At 39.2% G+C, this 24823-nt stretch overlaps 1 protein-coding gene and 1 long non-coding RNA gene across 4 annotated transcripts in view; one reads left to right on the forward strand and one right to left on the reverse strand.

Annotated features, from left to right (window-relative positions):
• The window catches only part of LOC105490270 (mitochondrial calcium uptake 2), a 107758-nt gene that overhangs the window by 3134 nt on the left and 79801 nt on the right, over positions 1-24823 (forward strand). The window lies entirely within an intron of this gene.
• LOC139359160 (uncharacterized) lies at positions 9163-22665 on the reverse strand. The gene is made up of 3 exons (XR_011614990.1): positions 22544-22665; positions 18812-18920; positions 9163-9300 (listed from the first exon to the last, which is right to left on the reverse strand). It is a non-coding gene; the product is annotated as an uncharacterized lncRNA (long non-coding RNA).

Genomic DNA, 24823 nt, shown 5'->3' on the forward strand with positions numbered 1-24823 from the left:
TATTAATGAAGTCCTACACTTTTCTAGTTCCCATTGTGACCAACAGCCTACATTTTTGAGGGTCAATCAGGAATTAAGGGTAGAGTTTCATGTCGTGAAACAGTAGATAAATTGAGACCTTCCTTTTTTCTTTACTTTCTTCCTTTCACAAGTATTGAAATCTTACTCGGTCCTTGACAATATGCCAGGAGCAGGGACTGGAGACACAGTGTATGTGCTTACAGTTTAATGGGGAAGGGCAGTTTTAATACAGTGTGATCAATGCTGTGGTCGGGTTAAATACTGGGTGCTGTGGAAGCATAGTGGAGGAGTATTTCACACAGTCTTGGTTTCCTGAAGGAATTATGTGTAGGTTGACACCTGGAGGGTGATTGCAAGTTTGCTAGGCAAAGAGAAGGGGGAGAGTTTCGTTGGCAAAGGAAATAGCTTTACAGAGGTCTGAAAGTAAGAGTTTGACTCAGCAGAGTAAGAGCTGCGAAAGATGGGGTTCAAAACTGGGTTTGAGCAGTGGCTGGGAATCAGATCATTAAGTGTCTCATAAGCCATGTGATGTTAATTTTTATCTTGAGGACAGCAGGAAGCCGTTGCAGGATTTCTTAACCCTCATGGAGCCCCATATGTCCATGCATAGAATTTAGGGGATCTGTGAACTTAGAAAAAATACTACATTTTTGTTTTCATTGGCAAAATTTCATTGACAAAAATTTTGTTTCATTTTTGTTTTCATAAATTGTTTAATGTTTTCTTCAGTTCATTTAATGAATGTAGGGAACAAGCTATAGTAATATTACAGTAACTGCCTTTGTCATCAACAGAAATCTCAGATATTTTCCTACTATATTAGAGTTGTTATGAGTATTTCAGAGTATCACTTCTTCAAAATGAAAGTGCTTTTTAAAACTGCCACCATATCAATTTAATGCGTAAATAAGTCCATGTAATACTGTATCACAAATTTGTTTGTGACCTTTGGAAAGAGTATTGGGACTTTAGTAAAGAGAGTGAATTGGAAATTAGATTTAGGGAGCTGTTGCAGTAATTCAGGAGAGAGTTGATGATAGCTAAATTAGTGGATGAATTTAAAATACATTTAAAAGATAAATTAGTAAAGACTCTGAATTGCAAGTCTATGTATTGTATTGTTACACCCGGCCAACAAAATAGTGCCTCCAACAAAGAAATTCTTAGTGGAACTTGTTTTAGATCATGTCAGCACATCAGTTACTTCTGTGTAAACTGCTGCTTTTGAAATAACATTTGAAAACTTTTTTAAGCTTTTAGTATTACTCCCATTACAATGTTATATTTGATTCAGACATGTAAAATCAGAAACCATAGGAGGAGATAGATTTATTCTCTTGTTCCAGTCCATTCTGCTGTAAAAGGATAGCTGCATTCTTAAGCCTTGATACATTTTATGAAATTATAAAAAGTTATTTCAATGGAGAAAGGAGGTTTAGGAACAAGAGAGTTTTAGAGTTGCAAGAGTGAAAGTATTTCTTTCCTGTAGGAATTTAAATAATAAGTGTTATGGCAGTGGTCCTCAACCTTTTTGGCACCAGGGACTAGTTTCATGGAAGACAATTTTTCCACTGACGGAGATGGGGGTGGTTGCGGGATGTAACGGCTGCACCTCAGATCATCAGGCATTAGTTCGATTCTCGTAGGAGTGCAGCTCACAATAGGTTTTGCGCTCCTGTCAGAATCTAATGCTACTGATCTGACAGGAGGGGGAGCTCATGCGGTAAGCTCTTTTCACCCACCACGGACCTTCTGTTGTGTGGTCTGGTTCCTAACAGACCATGGACCCTTAGTGGTCCATGGCCCATGGGTTGGGGACCCCTGTGTTGTGGTTACTATTGTATTTTGTTATTAGAAGCTAGAATCATATATTGGCAAATCCGAACTGATTAAAACAAACCTCCATTTCACTAAGTAGATATTCAACAGTAGATGATGAGACTAAAAGTAAAGCTTTCTGAATCATTACTTCTTTTTGTTTGTTTGTTTTTGGAGATGGAATCTTGCTCAGTCACTCAGGCTGGAATGCAGTGGTGCAATCTCGGCTCACTGCAACCTCCGCCTCCCGGGTTCAAGCAATTCTCCTGTCTCAGCGTCCCGAGTAGCTGGGACTACAGGTGAATGCCACCACGCCCAGCTAATTTTTGTATTTTTAGTAGAGATGGGGTTTCACCATATGGGTCAGGCTGGTCTCGAACTCTTCACCTCAGTTGATCCATCCACCTCAGCTTCCCAGAGTGCTGGGATTACAGGCATGAGCCACCGCACCTGGTACCATTACTATTTTAAGTCATTGTAATAATGCCCTAAACTGGGGAAGAAAAGTAAAAACAGCAGAGCCAAAGTAAAATACAATATAGTTCACAGTTGACAACAGTGATGTTTTATTTGTTATTATTCACTTGTTAATTGCATGAATATTTCATTTACTCCCTAAATTTTCTTTCCAAATTATGCATAATATTGGTTAGTTTAGGTTTTTTTTTACTTCATAACAGATTTTTGTTGTTGCTGTTTGCTTTTCAATAGAAAATTTTTCCACTACTGTTTGAAAAGTAAAATTATTTTGCATAACATTGTCTATAATGCTGTATTTTTTATTCTAAATAAATACAAATTCTTTATACAAATTCATTGATATTTTCTTGAATATGTTTATTTACATTCATATTTATAAATACATAAAACTCTCCTCTGTTATAATTTTTTTTTCTTTCATAGTGCTTATCGCTGTTTGAAATTTTTTTTTAATTATTATTATTGTTATTATTTTGAGACAGAGTCTCGCTCTGTCACCCAGGCTGGAGCGCGCGATCTCACTTGGCTCACTGCAAGTTCCACCTCCCGGGTTCATGCCATTCTCCTGCCTCAGCCTCCTGAGTAGCTGGGACTACAGGTGCTGGCCACCACGTCCAGCTATTTTTTTTGTATTTTTAGTAGACACAGGGTTTCACTGTGTTAGCCAGGATGGTCTCGATCTCCTGATCTCGTGATCTTCCCGTCTCGGTCCCCCAAAGTGCTGGGATTACAGGCGTGAGCCACCGCACCCGACCCTGACATTTTTTTATATGCTTGTTTATTTTGTCTTCCCTTGCTAGAATGGCCTCTTGTCTTTTTCATCTCTGTATTCTTAGTACCTAGAATAATCACAGTCACATAATGGCACATCGTCAATGTTTATCTAGGGTGAATGAACTGAAATGCATTAGATAACAAAGTGACCTTCTCTAACTTTGGTTTGATTGGCGTTTATAGAAATATTAGACAACCGATATCTAGAAGTGGTTAGAATCAGCTAAGTTATAACTGTCCCAGATATATTCAGTTACACACTTAGAGCCATGGAGACATGTCATGCCATGTTCCCCTTAGAAAACGTAAGTAAATAAGAGACTTTGCTCTTACCTGCTGTGTCCCAAGGGCCTAGAAAAAAGTCTGGCACATAGTAGGTGCAGTAAATATTTATTGAATGGGTGAATTAATTGATGACATCTATAATGTTTTAATAATAGATATACCTTTGTCCCTGAAGTTTAAAGATGGGTCCATTTAACCTGTTACTACATATAAGATTGCATTTTTAATATATATTATTAACATTTATATTTGTCTTTATATAGCAAGCTTTTGTCCTTTGCTATCACATTAAAATATCAAATATTCATTTTAGAATTTAAGTAAAATTATATTTTCATTTCAGTTATTGAGACGCTTCAACTGGTAAATCTCAAGCCAATTAAATTAGTTTTAAATTTGGAAAATAATCCTGACATGGCAAAAACCAACTATATTAATAAACTATTTCTACATCTTAGTTGAGTGCATGTTACACATTTTACACCAACTGAAGATATAACAAGCTCTGTATCTTAACAATTGGCTGAAAATCCTGTTAGCAAGAGAATGGCTTTGGTTTACATACTCTGTGTTTGAGGTAGAGAGTAAGCCCTGTAAGAACCTGAATGTGAGGCCGGGCGCAGTGGCTCATGCCTGTAATCCCAGCATTTTGGGAGGCCGAGGCGGGTGTATCGCTTGAGGTCAGGGGCTCAAGACCAGCCTGGCCAACATGACAAAACCCCATCTCTACCAAAAATACAAAAATTAGCCAGGCATGGTGGTGTGTGCCTGTAGTCCCAGTTACTTGGAAGGCTGAGGCAGGAGAATCACACTGCACTCTAGCCTGGGTGACAGAGCCAGACTCTGTCTCCAAAAAACAAAAAAACAAAAAAAAAGAACCTGAATGTGGCTGACTTAGGCTTCAGGGGTGAGAGAAAGCTACTTTGCATAATACAAGCAGAAGAATTTGGAGCATATAAGGGAAATGTGGGGGGAAGTGAGTACTAAGAGTGGAGATGGAGGGAGAAGGAAGGACAGGATTGGAAAGGCATTAGTCTTAAGATCTCTCTAGTCTTAAGAAACTCTGTAGTCTTAAGATGTCCCCTTCTTTCATCCCATCATAAGTAAAGTCTAGCAAATGCACAAGTGCTTGGATAGAGTTGCACAAGGCTCCCGTGGTTTTAAGCAGAAGTAGCGCTGGATGGAAGTGATAAAAGAGGAGACATGGAGAATGTAAGTACCTCCACTGCCCCAGTTCTTAGCAACAGTCCTGGAAGGATTTTGAATATTCCTAGATTGTAAAATTACAGGTAGGATTGATCTCTGTCAGAGTCCAATAAGGAGACAGAAATCAAACCAGTAATCTGAAGAAGGAAATTTAATGTAAAAAAGTAGTAGAAGGTAATTGACTACTGAGGGAGTAATACTCACAGAGGTACAGAAGTAGCAGGTGTCAAAAAGTAGCTCCTGCCTCTAGGCTGAAGAAGAGTGGACCGTGAAGGAACTAAAGACTTAGGAGAGGTATCCTCCTCCACCCCAAAGCGGAGATTCAGCCTTTTTCAAGAGGCTGTGCCTATCACAAGAGTATAAAGCCTGCTGCAGCTGAAGAAGCTTGTCACATGGTGACACAGCACCTGACAAGAATAAGTACACCCATTAATGGCTGTGGGGGAAGTAAGAATTGAGGCTATTATTCCTTTCCATTTACGAAAAGACTTTTCTAGCCATCCTGTAAAGCGGTCATTTACCCCGAGTTGCTGGCTAACTCATTGGACAGAGCAGTCAGACCTTGCAATGCCTTTGTTATAGTTCCATTAGGGGCAGTGTTGTTTGGGACGAAGGTGTAACATTGAGTTTTAATCATGATGCAAACTCCTCCTCTTTTTGCTAATATCATGTCTGAGGCTATCTGATTTTCCGAAGCCATCTGGCTAGTAGCCCTTAATTGTTCAGCTATTCCTTTAATAGCATTTTTAGTGTAGTTAATAAATTGCTGTTGGTTGTAGTAGATGCGGGTTATCTAATCTACATTTTTATTGTTACCTATCAAATAGTGACATAAATCCTGCAATTTGATTTTGGGCTTTAAATTGATCTGGAATTCCCTGTGGGATTCTAATTGTGTCTAAATAGATCTAAGAGTCTAAAGACCCATAAAGGGCTTCTCTCACTTTACGATGTCTTATTTTTCCTTCCTGTGGTTGACGAAATGCCAGGGTGAAAGGGATAGCCAGTTGGACTAAAGCACAAGTGCCACTCCAGTTATTCAGCAGAGTGCCCAGTAAAGGTCCACCACAATACCACCACACATCCGCTCAGGGATGAACAAGGGCTGACTGATTGATAAGCTCTTGAAAATTCTTAAGCTCACTGCATCCCTTCAGGTCTCCAAAGAACGCTAAGTTTCCTCCCTGTCATGAGAGACATGAAGTGAACTTAGTGTTGGGAGATGGAAGCTGGAGGGCCCTTGGGGGCTGACCCACAAGATGCCGGACTTTGGAATATAGCAGAGAGAGAGCTTGGCATGACTTATTACTCCCGGCTATAGAATCCTGGAAAAGAACTACCATTCAGCCCACACCTGGTCAACTGGAGGACCACCTTAGTGGAAAGGGGACAGTTTGGGCCTCTGACCTGCCATGTGCACAAGCATAACAGTTGCTTTTGTTTAACGTTGTGGATGGAATATTTGAGCCATTCCAACCAGGCATTGGCATCTTGGTATCCTATTTTAATTGCCAAAGTTTGTTTTAAGTCTTTAACTCCTGTGATCCTCTAGTAAAATGAATGTGTGGTTTTAGGAAATTACAAAAACCGGTTGGGGCAGTCCGTCCTTGCTCTTTAGTGGTCCACAGAACGTTGGACCAACTACGGCATAAAAGCTCTACATCGTGGGGCAAGACTCCTGTTTGACACTGGGGTCTGTATTGAAATGCTGAATTTGATATTATTTACTTAATAAAATTTAAGTTGGATGTCTTTTATGTTCAGAGAAAGCAGAATGCCTCCACCTGTGCAGTTCAAAGTCTGACTTCTTTGAATCTATCAAAAAAGAAAAATCAAGATTCAGTGTTCACTGAAATTTCATCTACTTTAAGTGCACATTTAGTGTTTAGTATCTTATAACTACCATTCTAAAGTACTTATACCTAACTATTTAGCTTTTATTCATCATTTTACTAATACTTAGTGTAGTCTTTAATTCATGATAGGTACTAATAAATAACTGTTAAGTGAATAAGTGAGTGAATGAATGAATGGTAAGAGTGTCCAGCTAAAGCTGTGCTTAAAATGGCTAAATTCAGTTCAAAGTCAGCATGCTTTTCCTCCGATCTACAGTCCATTCATATTGTTCCTATAACTACTTGCATTTGCAGTTTAAAGCATTTTCACCTATCACTGAGTAGTGGCTACTCTCCAGAATGTTCCTTAATTTAGGTTTAGTTGATGTTTCCTCATGATTCTTGCACTTTTTTCACAAATGCCACTAAAGCCGTGCTGTGCTCTTTTCAACGCGTCGTATTAGGAGGTACACAAATTAGATTTCTACTGGTGATAATTACGATTACTTTTATCATTTGGTAAGAAGACATCTGCCAGGTTTCTTCATTAAAAATTTAATAAGTTCTTTATACTCATTAATAAGTATTTTGAGGGGAGATAATTTTGTGGCTTCATAAGGCTTTGTCCTCTCCAGTGTTTACTCATTTATTCATTTATTTATGTATACGGACTCATGGATTCCCATTTTACTCAAAGAGTTTCCATTTATTTTGATACTCAGTCGCCCCATATGTAACCAGTCTGCTGAAAGCCGGTGCCTTGAATACTCGGTTCTCTCCTCCCCTCATCCCTGGCAAAGGGGAGGAAGGAAGAGAGGGTACAGCCAAGTCTTGATTAACCCATCTGAGAGAGGAGAGCTTTTAGCTTTGATGTACAAAATGACAGTTAATTTTCCTAGGATATAGTAGATTATACCCTCTGAAATGTCAGACAAATAATGTTCATAATGGGAAAGGGAAGAAGATGCCTGGGAGAGCAGCTTCTAGGAAAATAAAATTAAGCATCTTTTCTCACCAACTTTAATGCATCATTTTTATATGCTATATTTAAATGTTTGTGTATATATGCTGACCTTGGTACTGGAAAGATTTAAAGTGACTTAAGAAAATGCTGCTGCAAGTTAGAATTTTTAAATGGAGAGAAAAATGAGAGTAATAAACATAAGCCATAAAGAAGACTAAAATATATGCTGTAACACGCCAGGTGTGTTGGCTCCTGCCTATAATCCCAGTGCTTTGGAGGCCGAGGCGGGAGGATTACTTGACCAGGAATTTGAGGCCAGCCTGGGCAATACAGCAAGACCTCGTCTCTACAAAAAAAAATAGAAAAAAAAAAGGGCCAGAATTGGTGGTGCGTGTCTGTAGTCCCAGCTCTTTGGGAGGCTGAGGTGGAGGGATCTCTTGAGCCTGGGAGGCTGAGGCTACAACGAACCATGATCACACCACTACAATCCAGCCTGGATGGCGGAGCAAGACCCTATCTTTAAAACAAACAAACAAACAAAAGACACAAGTAGAAAAGTTGGATTTTCATAGCAGCAAGGATATTTTTTCCGTTCCAACAGGAATGAAAACAGAGGGTATGGTAAATCCTAGAAGCTGATTATAGACTAATTCCACATTTTCCTGCTGGAAAAAAAAGGCTTAAAAAAAAAACTGATGTTGAACTGCTCTGAAAAATAAAGAAGTAGATTCAGGGATCTGTAATCATCAGAGGGATCTGTAATGTACTACTGGAGCGGGTAACCCAGATGGTTAGGGGGAGAGGGAATAGTTTACAGAGCTGTGAAACTGAACCGTGAGAGCGGGGATGCAACAATTTTGATGAATATAGGACCAGTTGCCACAGACTTCTAATGGCTTTCTTCTAGTGAGTCCGCTAATTCGGGTTTCTTAATGTTGCTGTAAAGTATTATCTAAAAAATGTTTTTTCATAAACCTTGCTATTTGACTTTAATACAAGTAATATATTGGGCATTAAATTTAAAAATTGTTAAAATTCTAAAATGAGAATACCAGGTGGTTTGCTTTTGATATTATGTAAATTCATATTTTGAACTCATTTTTTATTTTGTGAGTACAATCTGACTAAAAGATGGTTACAAATTTTAAATAAAAGCAAGAAATGTGGACCATTATGTTTAAATAAGCAAAACTATATTATAACTTAGGAAGTGAATTTGCAGTTTCATTAGATGTAGAATCTCTTTTTCTATTCCATGTCAGTGAATATTTTAAACACTCAATGTAGTTAATAAGATTAATCTATTTTAATTTGCTCTAAGAGCCATAATCATAAAATTAAATTGGCTTTCTTTTATTTCAAGCTGTCTGACCATAGATTTGTGGTGATTATTTTTGTGAAAAAGAAAAAAAAATATGCTAATAGGACATTAACAATAGGTAAAACTGGAACTTATTGGAGTATACCGTTAGTATATTTGTGTGCAGTGCATTGGTTTAATAACAGTACATGTAAAATTGATATGCCAAGAGCAGTAAACTTTATAGCAACATACAGAAGTTTAATAACCGTGAAACATTGTAATCCCAGTGAAGACTAAAGCTTTCTTGCAACAGTAAAGGAAGAATGCAAAGAAGTTTTTATACTTTATTGCCTCAGGTAAAAAATGTCTATAGAAACAGGTAAGTGATGACAAAGCTTTGATGTTAATAAACCCAAATGGAAGTCAAAAATCAAAGTGTGTAAATGGCTACATTATGAAAAGAGAGATGACAAAGTTATACCCTGTAATTAGATGTAATTTGTGCTTTTGGCATAGCTGTTTGTCCTGCATGAATGAGCGGTTGTCTTACTTTCCTTCCTTGTATAATAGGACAGTAGTTAACGATCCTGCTGTAAATCTGTGGAGTGACTTTTCTGGGGGAAAGAACAACAAATTGTAATATCAAAACAAAGTATATTTAACCTTTTCTTTTGCCTTTATATTGTTTAGTGGAATCCAAGTAAATATTACTGTTTGTTCTTGTTCTATAAACCATGTGTGTTTTATTAGCTAATATATACAAATTCTGCTTCTGTTACTGTGAATTTTGGAGTTTTATGAATTACAACAGTGCATAAACATACCAAAAGCCACTAATAGTAGCAGTATATGAATCTAAATGTTTTATTTATAGTTTAAAAAGCAGTAAATATTTGGTAGAGTAAATTAGTAGTAAATATATTCTCTCAATAATTCTTCATAAATAACATTGTTAAATGTTTTCAGAGTATAAGTAATTTCAATATAAAAATAATATTTAATGAGTCACATTTTTTAAGTATAGCCTGGCCTTAAAATCCTCATAGATATCTGTGAAACCTACATAGATATGTGGTTCCGTAGATAGTTCCATAGATATTTCTAAGGAAATAAGATGTTATAAAATCTTAAATTTATCCACATGGATATCATTTGTTTTGTGTGTTATGTACTAGAAACTTGATACCTTAAGATCGCAGGCATCTTTGTCCTCAGTCCCTCATCACTTAGCTGTATGTACCCTGCTCACTGCCAGCTCCGCCTCCCAAGCCATTCTCCTGCCTCAGCCTCCCAAATAGCTGGGACTACAGGTGCCCGCCACCACGCCCGGCTAATTTTTTGTATTTTTACTAGAGATGGAGTTTCACCGTGTTAGCCAGGGTGGTCTCGGTCTCCTGACCTCATGATCCGTCCACCTCGGCCTCCCAAACTGCTGGGATTACAGGCGTGAGCCACCGCTCCCGGCCAATGCAAACCATTTTAAAATTAGGCAAGATGAACCTTAAATATGAAAGCACAATGTGTTTCCACAAATTGTTCCAGATATTTCAAAGGAAAATACGGATAATGCAGCATATCTACTGTTTGGAATTGCATCATTTTTCTCATTCACTAGTATATACAGTTAGACAATTATATACAGTAAGAAGCTATAAATGGGTTGATTTCTGCATTTCTTGAATGTCAGGAGATTAAATGACACTGTTGAGTGTTTTATGGACAAAACCTTTTTCATTTTAACTTGGTCATAATTGCCCAATTAAGAAACCAGCTCAAATCAGCACATTTTCAATATGGCTCTGCCTCCATTCAGACCCAGTCCTGGGAAGTTCTGGAATGCTTGGAATGCTCCAGGATTGAATTCCAGGTCAGAGAACTGCTCTTTCAGTGGTGGTGGTGGTACTGCTTTGACTGTTGCTTTAGCGGGAGCCTGGTGAATGGAACTGTGACTGCCCTACTGCAAAGAGAAAACAGGAAAACAGCTGAGCACTTCCCAAAGGCTCATTTAATTATCAGATGATAACTGATCCAGCTGCCTACATATGTTGAAGTATATATGGAAGACTTATCTGTCCTAGTAGTTCCTAATCTCAGACATATGAAGTGTAAGATACTTTAATGGCAAGCCAGAAAATAATGATAATGAGGAAACATTGGGGTTTAACCAGGAAACCATTGCAATACCAAGAAGACAATCAGTAGCGTATGTAGTAGTGTGTGTTACAGAGACACACTTCTAATTGTTAAACCTAATACTGACTGATCACTTTTTATCAGTGATTGAAGCATGTTTATTTATTTAATACTGCAACTTTTTTGTTTTGTTTTCTACTTATAGAGACAAGGTCTCGCTCTGTCACCCAGGCCAGAGCATAGTGGTGCGATCATAGCTCAAGGCAAACTCCTAGACCCATGCAGGCCTCCCTCCTCAGTCTCTCAAGTAGCTAGGACAGGCATGAATGAGCTAGTCCAGCCTTTTTGTTTTTAAACTAGTACTTTGTATTTCATTAGTAGACTTGACCCATAAGGCAGTGCTTAAATCCATCTTAAATTATAGTCGTGAAAAGATTGCTTCCTGAAACACTGAAGAAATTGTTATAAATGAAGTTTCGGTGCCACAAAAGAAATAGCACTCGAAAATAAACTTTTCTTTTTACTTCTCAGCGAGGCAATGTACTTATATAGAAGAGCGCGCCCTTACAGATAGAGCAATGGTGAGCGCACACCTGGACAAGGGAGGGGAAGGGGTTCTTATCCCTGACGCATGTGGCCCCTGCTGCTGTGGTGTTCCCCTATTGGCTAGGGTTAGACCGCACAGGCTAAACTAATTCCCATTGGCTAATTTGAAGAGAGTTGGGGTGAGTGCTTTGGTGGGAAATATGCTTATGGCAGAGCAGGAAATTGGAATGAGTCAAGGTGGAGAATGAGCAGGTAATCGGAATGAGTCAGGGTGGAGCAGGTAATCGAAAAAGGTTTCTTTAGAAAGAAGTTAAGGCCGGGCGCGGTGGCTCACGCGTGTAATCCCAGCACTTTGGGAGGCCGAGGCGGGCGGATCACGAGGTCAGGAGATCGAGACTATCCTGGCTAACACGGTGAAACCCCGTCTGTACTAAAAATTGGAAAAAACTAGCCGGGCGTGTTAGCGGGCGCCTGTGGTCCCAGCTACTCGGGAGGCTGAGGCAGGAGAATGGCGCAAACCCGGGAGGCGGAGCTTGCAGTGAACCAAGATCACGCCACTCACTCCAGCCTGGGAGACAGAGCGAGACTCCGTCTCAAACAAAAGAAAAAAAGGAGCACCGGAAACCCAGCAGAGGACAAGAGCCGAACCCCGGCCTCCTCATTAAAATAAATGTCACTGGCTAAGGAGACAAGATGCTACGTATAAGGCGGTATCCTGGATTAGATCCTGTAACACAAAAAGGGACCCCAGTGGAAACTTGGGGAATCCGATTAAATTCGGCCATTCAGTTAATAGTATTGTACCAATGTTAATCTGTTAGTTTTGGATAAATGTACCATGATGTTAACATCATGTAATGTAAGATGTTAACATCGAATGAAGCTGGCTGAAGGGCATATGGGAACTTCGTGTACCATCTTTGCAACTCTCTGGAAATCGAAAATGGTTGATTTCAATTGAAGTTTAAAAACATATAAAAATTAAAAAAAAAAAGTTTAAAAGTAGAAAGCAAATAATTGAACGTACATATTGATTCTTTGAAGAGAAATTTAGAACTCATATCTAACAATAATATTATGATTACTGAAATTCTTTGATATATATCAGGAAGGAGGCTAGAACTGTTGCTTGTTTCTCAATTCTTTTTTAAAAATTACTTACGTTGGCTTTTTTTCTTATTGAAATACGTGTATATTATAGAAAAATTAGGGAAAAAGTCAAAGGACACTTGTAAAAACCATCCTTTTCCTATGATGACTTGAGAAGACTAGTTACTATTAAAGTTTTGGCTGTTGTATCATGAGTAGATAGATTTTTTATTGGAAATAAAGCTATTGGTGCTGAAGCTGAGAAATGATTATTGTAGTTCCACATCGTGTCGTTAGAGGGAAACTGAGCTGTCCAGGCCCTTTTGGAGACTAGCCCTTGCCCTGTCTCCTTGCTCTCCAGTCTCTTGTCACCCATATTTCTCTTTAGTTGTTTCTCTACTAAAAGCTGTAAGTATTTGTCATACTTAATGTGATGGCTGCTTTCTTATATAGAGCAGGAGAAGACACCCCGCAGTGGCTTTGTTGCCACATCCGGGAAAAGGTATAGTGAAAACAAAATTCAGAATTATGCAGATATGCATGTAAGGTTTTGTTAAAGACCAAGCTTTTATTCCAAAATTTTGTGTAGCAATGATTTCTTGTAGTTCCTTGCTTTATTTGTGCCAGATAGCAGTTGTGTGTATTCTTTATTTTAATTAATCTGCTTTAGCTGGTGACATTTTTAGATGACCTGGAATTAATAGATTTTACATTTCATACTTAGTCATGTTGGGGAAGCTCTTTTCATTTAAAATTTAAAAGAGACCTTTACTGCTAGATATCAAAAAGGGATTGAGTCAAATATTCATCTCAGCTGTTTAAACTTCATTAACTATATACATTATTCTAACATGCATACTTAAAATAGGGAAATTTTATTTTACTAATCATTGTATTTTACTGTTTATCATTCATCTTTGTCATTTTTCCTGAACTTTGAATAGGGTGTGAATCTGATTATGTGGTAAGTTACATACGCTCTTTCCCAAAAAAAATGCACATGCATGTTTCACACAGATTTCAGGGAGTTATGAACCCCAGAAGTGTGATTATGTCATGTGAGGTTAAGAACCTCTGCTATAGGCAGAGCAGTGGCTCACATCTGTAATCCCAGCATTTTGGGAGGCCGAGGTGGGTGGATCACTTGAGGCCTGGAGTTTGAGACCAACCTGGTCAACCCGGTGAAACCCTGTCTCTATTAAAAATACGAAAGTTAGCCTGGCGTAGTGGTGCATTCCTGTAATCCCAGCTACTCAAGAGGCTGAGGCACAAGAATTGCTTGAACCCAGGAGGTGGAGGTTGCAGAACTTCTGCTCTAAATTTTCAGGTTACGTCCTTGTCCCTTCCTGGTTCTTAATATTTATCCTTCACATTATAAAATGTTTCAAAGGCTAGATCTAAAATTTTTTTCCACTTCACTGCTTTGATTATGTCATTGTATTGCTCTAACTTTTACATGCTGTTACCTTCAGATCAGGGAATTGATGATGTTTGCCTCTTGCTCTTCACCAGTACATCTCTTTTGTTCTGACTCTGTACATTCTCTATTCTAACCCAGTTAGCCCTGTTTTACTAGCTTATCCTGTTTACACCTTTATAAATGGATCAGACACCTTTGTTGCCACTAGCCTTCATTGTTCAAGGGAGCTTCTTCAAGTTTATTGGTCCTCCAGCCTGTAAGTAAGTTGGGGTATTCAAGTTCTCATAGCCTGAGGAGTTTACCCATAATTTCAGGAATACTGGTAATAATATTTGTTACTTACATGAAGTTTTATAAAGTTAAAAGTTAAGAGACTAAACAATAGCCCATACATATTTAGAAACTAATTTTAGACTAAACAGAGTGACAAAATTCATTCGAGTTTTCAGATATTTAAGAGTTACTCTTTCGTACTTCCCAAGCAATTCAAGGTTGGAGATTTAGGTTGCCTGGATCATTGTAGAATATCAGGCCCTGTCTGTTCTAGTCTACAAATATCTGCTCCACTCTCTTCCCAAGATCTAACTAGGATTATTCTTGGTTATAAAGACACAGGAGTAGATTCGCCAACAAGTTTTAAAAGGGAAAGATTACCCAAATGCTAGTTCTGTCCATGCCTTCCCTTAAAGGTATGTATGTAACAGCTTATAAACTGCAAGTTTTCACTGGTTTTGTTTCTCATATAAGATTCCAAAATTCTTGGGGATCAAGGTAAAGATTTTTCTTTAACCTGCACTAGAGAACCTTATATTTGCTATAGACCTCACTGCTGCCTGGGCAAATGCTAACAATTTTACTTAGTATATGATTCGCTGGCATAATTTTATACTGCTTCCTGTGCTTGAGGTTAAGATGTAGCACTCACATTTCTCCATTTGACACCAACTGTTGTAAAAGAAAAATGGGTAGAGGCGGTTGAAGGGAAAAGTGACCCTGATTCTAGTAGTGGTGGCAATTGAAATAGTAAAGTGAGAAATGATTTTCTACGTATTTAGTAGTAGTTTTACTTTAGTTATGCTTGGTGCTACTGTAAAGCAAAACAGAAAAATAACCAAAAAACCCCACAAAACTTGTTTGGTTTTTCAGTCATTATACTGCAGATTCTGCAATGACATTTTTTAGAATCTTCACTGTTAAAGTATCCTCAGATATTACTGAGAGCATGGATTTTTTTTTTCAGTTAATAATGATGTATTTTATTGGATCGTATATTTAATGTATCTGTTTTTTGAGACCATGGATATCTTATGAAATATTTCAAAAAGAATAAGGTGAAAGCGGAAAGGGAGACTTTGGCAAATTTGTTCTAGATCTTCAATGATTTGCTCTATATTTGTTCATAACTGATATAAAGCAGAGCTTTGAGCCGGGCGCGGTGGCTCATGCCTGTAATCCCAGCACTTTGGGAGGCTGAGGCAGGTGGATCGCCTGAGGTCAGGAGTTCAAGACCAGCCTGGCCAATATAGTGAAACCTGTTCTCTATTAAAAATACAAAAAATTAGCTGGGAATGGTGGCGGGAGCCTGTAATCCCAGCTACTCAGGAGGCTGAGGCAGGAGAATCTCTTGAACCTGCGAGGCGAAGGTTTCAGTGAGCCAAGATTGGACCATTGCACTCCAGTCTGGGCAGCAAGAATGAAACTCCATCTCAAAAAACAAAAAAAGCAGAACTTTGCTTAAATAATACATTAATTTTCCAGAATATTATATAATCATATCTGTATTACTTTATTTTTGTATTGTGCAATTTATATGTTTATTTACTGGTGATTTAATTTATAAACATGAACAGAAATGTGAATTGCATGTGTCTTTGTACCTTTGCTAGTAAACTACCTGTTTTGATATAATATCTGGCTCATTCTCTGCTCATTTCCTGTAAGTACATTTTATTAGCAGAATTTTATCTTAGAAATATTTCATTACAGTCTGTCAATGTACTCCAAGATGAAGCTGAAAAACTCCACTAAAACCTTAATCCACCATGGTATAAGGCCTGAAATCCATCAAGTCATTCGTTCAGATTCACAGAAGGAGAATGTGAAGCAGCTGGTGTAATCCAGTTTCAGAGCATTCTGTTTCTAAGATTCCATGATTTCTATGCTAAGCAAAAATTAAGGCAGTATCCTTTGGTACAATTAACACTGCCACCACCTGTCAGTGGCTTTACCTCTTTCCTCTTGTTACAAAGGCATTTTTAAAATCTAAAGTAATTAGCAATATACAGTAATTTACAGTTAAAGGGAAACAGAAGGGCCCCTATTTGTGTGTATCTTTAGTGAGGTTGCACATAGCAGAGTATATACCTGGCTATCTAAAGATATTTTAATAAATTATTAATAAGGCTTTAAAATACATCAGCATACCCACTTTTGCATATTGGTTCACAGACTAAACATTTTTTTTTTTTTGAGATGGGATCTCAGTCTGTCACCTAGACTGGAGTCCAGTGGCACAGTCATGGCTCACTGGCTCACTGCAGTCTTGACCTCCCAGGCTCAAGTGATCCTCCCACTTCAGCCTCCTGAGTAGCTGGGACCACGGGCATGTGCTACCATCCCTGAGTTAATTTTTTAAATTTTTTGTAGAGATGGGGTCTCCTTGTGTTCCCTAGACTAGTCTCAAACTCCTGGGCTCAAGTAGTCTTCCTGTCTCAGCCTCCCAGAGTGCTGGGATTACAGGCGTGGGCCACCAAGCCCAGCTCTAAAATTATTACTTTTTTTTTTTTTTTTTTTGAGATGGAGTCTCACTCTCTTGCTCAGGCTGTAGTGCAATGGCGCGATCTCGGCTCACTGCAACCTCCGCCTCCCAGGTTTAAGCCATTCTCCTGCCTCAACCTCCCAAGTAGCTGGGATTACAGGTGTCACCACCATGCCCTGCTAATTTTTTGTATTTTTAGTAGAGACAGGGTTTCACTGTGTTGGCCAGGCTGGTCTCGAACTCCTGACCTCGTGATCCACCCGCCTCGGCCTCCCAAAGTGCTGGGATTACAGGCGTGGGCCACCGCGCCTGGAAGCTCAGCTCTAAGATTATTTTTTAAGGACACATTTTGAATTTGGAATTGATTCCCATTCATAAAAACCCATGAATGTTACCATGTTAGCCATGCACTAGGCACTGGAGATACAGAATAAAAAAAAGATACTTTCTATTCTTGAGGACTTCAATGTAGTAAACAGGCAATTTCAGTGCAGGGTTACTAGAGCTTTGATAAAAAACTTACTCAGGGTTCTATATGCCCACAAGGGAGGACACCTAACCCAAAATAGGTACTTCTGGAAGGACTCCTAGAGGAGATAACTACTGGAGTTTTTTTCTTTTAATTAATTTATTTTATTTTATTTTTTTAGAGACAAAATCTATCACCCAGGCTGGAGTGCAGTGGCACAATTATAGCTCCTGGTTACCTTGAACTTGTGAGCTCAAGTGATCCTCCTACCTCAGCCTCCTCAGTAGCTAGGACTATAGGTGTGTGCCACCACATCTGGGTAGTTTTTTTTTTGAGACAGAGTCTCGCTGTGTCATCCAGGCTGGAATGCAATGGCATGATCCTGGCTCACTGCAACCTCTGTCTCCTGGGTTCAAGCGATTCTGCCACCTCAGCCTCCCGAATAGCTGGGATTACAGGTGCACACCACCACACCCAGCTAATTTTTTTGTATTTTTGTAGAGACAGGGTTTTACCATGTTGGCCACTGGTCTTGAGTGCCTGACTTTGTGATCCACCACGCCCGGCCTCATCTGGGTGATTTTTTTATTTGTTAAATTTTTGTAGAAACAGGGTCTTGCTATGTTGCCCAGGCTGGTCTACAACTCCTGGCCTGATCTGATCCTTTCCCCTCAGCCTCTCAAAGTCCTGGGATTATAGACATGAGCCACCAAGCCCAGCCCAAAATTAACTGTTAACAAGTAAGTTAGCCAAATTAAAAAGGGGGCTATATTACATGCTTAGCTTCGTAAGGTGTTTTAATTAGTCAGAGGCAAGTAAGTGGTTATTAAATCTGTCTTTTGGAAAGGTTTACTGAAGTTAATATAAGTCAGTCAAGTGAATACTGAAGCTCTAAGGACACCCCAGCAAGTCAAATCTGTTTTAGGACAATCTTGTTAACAGTGATCAAAACTGAGATTGACATTGAAGAGAGCTAGTACAATATTTGTTTTACACACGTTTTGTTTTCTGAATTGTACAAAGACCAATTCAGAAAAAAATACTATCAATGGAATTTTTTTAAAAGAAATATAATTTTTTAAGTAAGAAATTTGCAAATCTGCTAAATTCAAACCTTCGTTATTCCATTTACCTGAAAGTTTTAAAATTTTTTGTTCAATTTTTGTTTTGGATAAAATTGTTCTGTTTGTAGAGCAAAACTCCGTCTCAAAAAAAAATATATTTGTATGCAATCAACATACATTGCAGGGCTTTATAAAAAATAATTTCAGTATTTAAGCAAATTTTGTATAGGGTTGAGGTGGGGCATGAGAGATTTGATGATAGGCAAACTGCTCTCAGTCAGTGTTCAGCCATGAGCTTTAAGAATCCTCACTGTCAGTTTCCTATAAGCTGGGGAAGCACATGGAGGTGACAGCCATTTGCTGAGGGCTGGGATATGGAAGTCTGAGTGGGTCACAGAAAATGTGGGAGCAGGGCAAAATACTATATGAATGAATCACTTTTCTACTGCAGTCACAAACTGTAAAATACAGCTACAGACTGCAGCTGTTCCCCAAGAAGGGCTAGAAGGAAGAAGAGAGGGATCCTTTAATCCATCTCCTCTTTGCTTCATACTGTGTCATATATTATAGGATATAATATCCTAAATGTTGTTATCCCTAGTGGTAGCCTCTGTTTATGACTCAGCCCCCCGACAGCACCACTTACTTGAAGGTCTCAGTTTCCAGGAAACCTTTTTGCATGGGTACATAAGATTCCTGAAATTAGAGCTCATATCACAGAAGTTCCTTGTTACTGCTCTGCATCTACTTCTCAGCTGCCCAGAAAAGAGAGCTCACAGTCAAGATAAACCAAGATACCAGACCTGTTGCTAGTTTTCTATTCAGATTTATTTATATAACATTAAAAAATGTTAGTCTGGTGCATATCTCATTGTGAAAAGTAAGAAATCAAAATATCATGGTTAAGAAATAAAGTGTGAAAAATACTTAAATTTATCCTTGTGGAACATACACATTTGCTAAATGCGTGTTGTTCCTTTCATACTTCTGCTGTAACATCACCTGTTATGCCTTCCCCACTAGGGAGTGAGTGCCTCTTCACCCACCATTTTGTTTCTGTAAGATGTTTGGTCATGGGAGACAGTTTTATTAAATAAGGTGATAAGGTTGAGTAGTCGTAGAGAGTTCACAAGTAGTATTTTACCTTCTCCTGTGGAGGAAAATAAACTAAAGTAGCTCATTCAATTCTTAAGAAAAATTTAGTTGTAGTTGCCATAAATGAGACTGATGATACCTTGGTGGGAGTATTGAGATTTTAAATTAAGGCCTTTTTTTTTTTTTTTGAGACAGAGTCTCATTTTTTCACTAAGGCTGGAGTGCAGTGGTGCGATCTCAGCTCACTGGAGCCTTGACCTCCGAGGCTCAAGCGATCCGCCCACCTCCACCTCAGCCTCCGAAGTAGCTGGGACCACACGTGTGAGCCAGCATGACCAGCTAATCTGTGTGTTTTTTTGTAGATACGATGTTTTGCCATGTTGCCCAGGCTGGTCTCGAACTCCTGGGCTCAAGGGATCCTCCTCTTGGCCTCCCAACATGCTGGGATTACAGACGTGAGCCATCCTACCTGGCCTAGTCTTTTTTTTTTTTTTAATTCGAAACCTAGTTTAAACTTTTTTAGTTTAAACTTTTTGTTTCGAACAGAAACAGAAATATATGTAGTTATGATGTACCTCTTGGAAGGTAATTATGGAAGAAGCAAAAATGAGTACTCTGTTCAGTTACTTAATCAGGAAAGAGAAAGCACTGGAAGGGAAGATGCTTGTTTCTTTATTCATCAGCATCCCCTGACAGTGGCCACTGTTCTCCAGATAGAAATCTATGGGGTTAAAAAAAAATTCTGTGTGTCTGTGTGTGTAAGCATATGCCATTTCATCTTACCATCCTCATCTAAAACAAGCCATGCTAGCTTTCTTCAGTCTCTGGGACAAAGTCTAGACTAGACCATCATAGATCAGACGATATTTCAGAAGCCAGAGAGAGTAGTTCCCAGAGCTTCCAGGTTTCCCAGGAATGACAGTTGTCTCATTGGCTGTCATTTTGTAGAATGTATTGTGAGGCACAGCTTATGCAGTGAATATTTTTAATTTAGTCTGGCAGTATTTTGTTTCATATACAATAAAATCTCTCTAATTCAGAACAAAATGGAAAAGTTGTGTCTAATGAAATGAAAATTGCTGATTGTAAACGTTTCTTTAAGAAGGTGGGATAGTCATCCAGTTACACCACAGAAAGTTCAAAGACAACAGAACAATTTTATATTTTATCCAGATTATTACAAATTCCAAAATAAGGGCCCCAAATGAATAGGTCTCACTATATTTTGGCTAATGCTGTGTATATATATTCAAAGCTATAGGGAAGGCCCTTTCTTTTCTCACTTTCTTCCTGAGAAATGTGGAGACCAAAGAATGTTAAACAAAGAACAGAGAACTAACTTTTTCCAATATGTCACTTCATGGATAAAAAGTAGAGACAGAGTGGTGAAGCACCTGTTGCTTTAAAGGCAATAAACTAGTGAAATGTTTTAACAGAAGTCATCAGCTTTCAAAGATCTCTTTTATCCAGTTCACATCACTCATTGCTCTTAATTCCTTTGTCACATTTTTTACTGTATTACAAGTAATCCTTGAAATCCATGGAGCATTTTATATCTAACTAGAACCATGTGGATGGTTCTCATGTGTTCAGTATAGCCCCAAATCCCAGCATTTCTTCTGCTCCTCTTTTTCCATATATTTAGTAGTAGATGCAGGTTTGAGAAGCAAATCATGGCAATAGAAGGAATCCGTCCCTCCACTCCCACCACTTTCCACCTCAGAAGACTCTAAGTTGCATCTGGGGTAGGGATAGGATGGCAGCCACCAACAGGCCCTCAGCAGCTCTTTGATCTCCACCACTGCATTCCATACCCTTCCTCTCTTCCTGACCAGCTAGTTCCTCAGGCAGCTGCTTCTCCTGCCAGTCCATCAGTTATTTATATGTAACTGTATACACTGCCAACCGAATAGGTTTGTAGAAGCAACTTAGGAAATCTCTTTCAGATAAAGGTTAAGATTAATACTTTTTATTCCACTGCTTTTATTTCTCCACATAATATATGAAGGCAATGTGTGCCTTTTCAGAATAATCTTAATTATGTCTAATCCTCTACTTTTTTTTTTTTTTTTTTAATTATTAACTCCTTGGACAGCAGTTTTTAAACTGTTGAATCCAGCAATCAAGGCATTATGGTTCTAACCTTATTTACATTTTCTGAGAAACTAAAACAGATCAGTTTCCCCTGAGGTCCTCTAGAATTCTTAATACTTAGTATGCTTAAACATAAGGTGGCGGCAGGCCGGGCGCGGTGGCTCAGGCCTGTAATCCCAGCACTTTGGGAGGCCGAGGCGGGCGGATCACGAGGTCAGGAGATCGAGACCATCCTGGCTAACACGGTGAAACCCCGTCTCTACTAAAAATACAAAAAACTAGCCGGGCGAGGTGGCGGCGCCTGTGGTCCCAGCTCCTCGGGAGGCTGAGGCCGGAGAATGGCGTGAACCCGGGAGGCGGAGCTTGCAGTGAGCCAAGATGGCGCCGCTCACTCCAGCCTGGGCGGCAGAGCGAGACTCCGTCTCAAAAAAAAATAAATAAGGTGACAGCAAATAGAGTAGTAAATACAAGTCTTGGTTTCAATAAAGTGTATTTTCCATTATATGTTTCATTTTATTTATTTATTTTTTGAGACGGAGTCTCGCTCTGTCACCCAGGCTGGGGTGCAGTGGCGCCATCTCTGCTCACTGCAAGCTCCGCCTCCCAGGTTCAAGTGATTCTCCTGCCTCAGCCTCCCGAGTAGCCGGGACTACAGGCGCCGCCACAGCACCCGGCTAGTTTTTTGTATTTTTAGTAGAGACAGGGTTTCACTGTGTTAGCCAGGATGGTCTCGATCTCCTGACCTCGTGATCCGCCCGCCTCGGCCTCCCAAAGTGCTGGGATTCCAGTGAGCCACCGCGCCCGGCCAAGCAATTTACATCCTAAATAAATTGCTTAAAATTATGGTTTGCCTTACGATACTGAGAGGTGAAGCCAGCTGGGCTTCTGGGTCGTGTGGGGACTTGGAGAACTTTTCTGTTTAACTGGAGGATTTTAAATGCACGGGTCAGTGCTCTGTGTCTAGCTAGAGGGATTGTAAATGCACCAATCGGCACTCTGTGAAATGGACCGATGAGCAGGACATGGGTGGGCCCAAATAAAGGAATGAAAGCGGGCCGCGGGAGCCAGCAGCAGCAGCCCCATGGGATCGCATTCAAGGCCGTGGAAGCTTTGTTCTTTAGCTCTTCATAAGTCTTGCTGCTGTTCACTTTTTGGGTCCCCACCAACTTTAAGAGCTGTTAACACTCACCACAAGGGTCGAGGGTCGGGGGCTTCATTCCTGAAGTCAGTGAGACTCCGAACCCACCATGAAGAGCGAATAGCTCCTCCGGCGCCACCTTTAAGAGCTGTTAACACTCAACTCGAGGCCCGCGGCGTGACAAAGAACCCACCAGAAGGAATAAATTCCGGACACAATACTTTTTATCTTTGTAAGGAATTGACTTAGTCCTAGGAGATAGCAGTCCAGTTTCTTTTGACACCCTGAAATCCCTAAACTTGTATGTCAGCATACTGAATTGTTATTCATATAGATGCGTTTCCTGAAAGTGATACCTCATTATGACTACGACTAAACTAGTGGTAAGTTCTTTAAAAAGTATATGTTAACAGAAAGGTGAAAGCATTTGCATCATGTGGTCTAATTTTATTTGACAGTTAACAGTGTTTGACAACCCCAGACTGTCTACCTTTGTTTTTCTGAAAGACAGTACGTTTCCAATTACAGCTCTATTTTCAGTTTATGTAGATACAGCCCTGGTATTTTTATATAACATACATTCTATGAAGTACTTTGAATATATAGTAAAATCAGACAGTAATGTTGAATTTATATGGCATCAGGTGGAGTATGAGGCATGTAGTATATGTGAATCTTCCAGGTAACTAAAATTACCTGTGTAAACAGGAAAACTTTTGTTTTTTATTATTTACATTAAAAACAGCTAGAATGTATTTCATATTTTTCTACATTCTAATATTCCCTAATAATAAATTACTCATGGACAGAAGATCATCACCATGTATAGACCTGGGGCTGTTGATTGCATGTAATAACATTGATTGGTCCAGGAAATTGCAGCTACGTCTACTATAAAGAAAAATTTGAAATCCCAGGACCCCCAAACTTAAGCCTGGAGGCTGAATCATGCAACAGAATACTTAAGCAAGGTCCTGCTGGAAAGGAAAAAAGCCTTAGGCATGTGGGAAGGGCTACCCCACAGACTATTCATAAGGAAATTCTTTGCTAGCCTCCCATAAACAGGGGCATGCCAATTATAACTTTAGGTGTACAGTCGAAGTCTAGCTCCTAAAACTAAAGTCTGTTAAATTCCACACTGATAATGTCGATTACAAATGTATCTCCCCAGGGGAAGAACAAAGAGAAAACTACTACTGCCTTTGTCTCCACTCACCTTACCTTCTGTAAAATGTAGATTGACTGGGCGCTAACCGAAGTCTCACAGGAATGGAACCATTCGCCTTACCCTTACCTGCCCCTCTTCCTACATGCCTTCCCCCATTTTAAGGAAATGTTTAAATGTATAAATACTAAAACTCCTGAAAACCTCCAGAAAAACAGCCACAGATGTGTTTGTAGCTTATGTTTTTCCCAGACACGGCCTACAGCTGGCTTAATAAACCTCAATGATTAAAGCTTATGCTGCAGTCACTCATTTCACTTGTCACTGTTTTGTATTATTTTTGTCTCCTGCCTTACTGTCAGGCTCTTAGGTCTGCCTTCTGCCATTAGCGTACTTTAATCTAGCACTTATAATTTAATGTTTTTAATACGGCAGGGTTTTCAAACTAACCAAGTTTATTAGATTGATAGGTAGATTAAGAGTGCTGAATCATGGTATCAAATATCCAATTCCAAATTTCCATATAGGCTCCAGTGTCTTACATATATGGTGGCTATTTTATAGATTAACAAAAGACAATGTCAAAATTCATGATGATCTTTGCAGTATTGTATGGCTGCTGTTACTTTCCTCTGTCCATTTTTTGTCACATACCCCATAGATCCTCTGCATCATGAATCTGGCTCCCCAAATGTCAGAGCCAACTTTAGCATAGCTTGCTCTACTATTGTTCCCAGTCTTGGCAAACTCCTGCTCATCCTTTAAGATCCAGTTTAAATATCTCCTACTCTGTAATGCCTTTCTTTTTTTTTTTTTTTTTTTTTCTTTTTTTTTTTTTGAGACGGAGTCTTGCTCTGTTGCCCAGGCTGGAGTGCAATGGCATGATCTCGGCTTACTGCAAGCTCCGCCTCCCAGGTTTAAGTGATTCTCCTGCCTCAACCTCCTGAATAACTAGGGTTACCGGCACATGCCACCACACCCAGATAACTTTTGTATTTTTAGTAGAGATGTAGTTTCACCTTAAGTCTATAAGGCAGTTTATTGGCTCTCTGCCTTCTCATGGAATTTATGTATAGTTCTCTTAGAGCGTTTGTTAAAATTATCTATCATAATACTAATGGCTAACCTTCTAGAACATTTAATATGTGCTGGGCACTATGCTGAGT

The sequence above is a fragment of the Macaca nemestrina genome, chromosome 16, assembly GCF_043159975.1.
Source record: "Macaca nemestrina isolate mMacNem1 chromosome 16, mMacNem.hap1, whole genome shotgun sequence".
Lineage (NCBI taxonomy): Eukaryota > Metazoa > Chordata > Mammalia > Primates > Cercopithecidae > Macaca > Macaca nemestrina.